The 1,041-nt window shown below is 32.8% G+C and overlaps 1 pseudogene; it reads right to left on the bottom strand.

The window, feature by feature from the left end:
* Positions 1-343: 343 nt before the first annotated feature.
* LOC141552811 (small ribosomal subunit protein uS13-like) lies at positions 344-806 on the bottom strand (annotated as a pseudogene).
* Between the last annotated feature and the right edge of the window lie 235 nt (positions 807-1,041).

Raw genomic sequence — 1,041 nt, 5'->3', positions numbered from 1 at the left:
AGGTAGTCAATAAAAGATATGCATTTGAAACATACCTGGAAAAGTATGATTACTGTATTTTTAAGTACTACAAATAATGTAAATAAAAGAAAAAATAAAGAAATACAAGGAAAGCACAAATAATGAAATTAATTACTATATAAATCCAAGAATGTAATCTATTAGGAGAAGGAATACAAATTTTTAACAGGAACTGAATGGAATAATAGACAAATTTTGGCAGAAATTAGGTATACATCAATATCACACATAATAAAACACAATGGCATTAAATGAAGTAGTAGCCTAAACATATAAAATAACACTTTAAAAATATGAATTATTTATTAATAGGCAAGGCCAGTTAAGATGCTTGCTTCTTCTTGGATATACTCACAGTGCGCCTCCTACAGCCATTAGTTCTGGTGTACTAGTCTCAGACATAGAGATCCCAGAAGTGTCAAGGCTCACAATGTGCCCGAACTTTCTTCAGCTGCAACAAATTTTCAAACAGCTTATTTTCCAGACTGTTGGCCAGAACCTATCTGTATTTTCTATCCTTTACATCCTTCTGTCTCTTAAGGAACCAGTCTGGAATCTTGCCAAAGATTCTGCTTGATGGTGATCACTTGCTTTATCTCATCTTCCCTGAGCTCACCAGCCCTCTTGGTTAAGACAATGTCTACTTTCATCAGTATTACATGAGCATATCTTTGACCCACACCCTTAATGGTTATGATGGCAAAAGCTATTTTCCCCCAGCCGTCATTGTTGGTATTGAACATTCTCAAAATGTGCTGGAACTTCTCAGGGATTACAAGAGACATGGCTTCTATGATGGGTAAAGACTTTCTCTGAAGGTTTTTTTTGTTTTAATTAAATATTATGGAATATACTTTGGATAACAAATAGAGTACATAGGCGGTAATAAAATATTTTAAAATAGATAATTTTAATTGCTAGAAAATTTAAAATCTTTTGCATCAACAAAATCAATGAACTAGATTAAAGAAGGTATTGAATTAGGACTTTAAGGACAAAATCTATTTAGACTGATCGAGG

This window comes from Sminthopsis crassicaudata, chromosome 2, assembly GCF_048593235.1.
Source record: "Sminthopsis crassicaudata isolate SCR6 chromosome 2, ASM4859323v1, whole genome shotgun sequence".
Classification (NCBI taxonomy): Eukaryota; Metazoa; Chordata; class Mammalia; order Dasyuromorphia; family Dasyuridae; genus Sminthopsis; species Sminthopsis crassicaudata.
The sequence above is the reverse complement of the archived record's forward strand: the minus strand, read 5'-3'. Positions and strand labels throughout refer to the sequence as shown.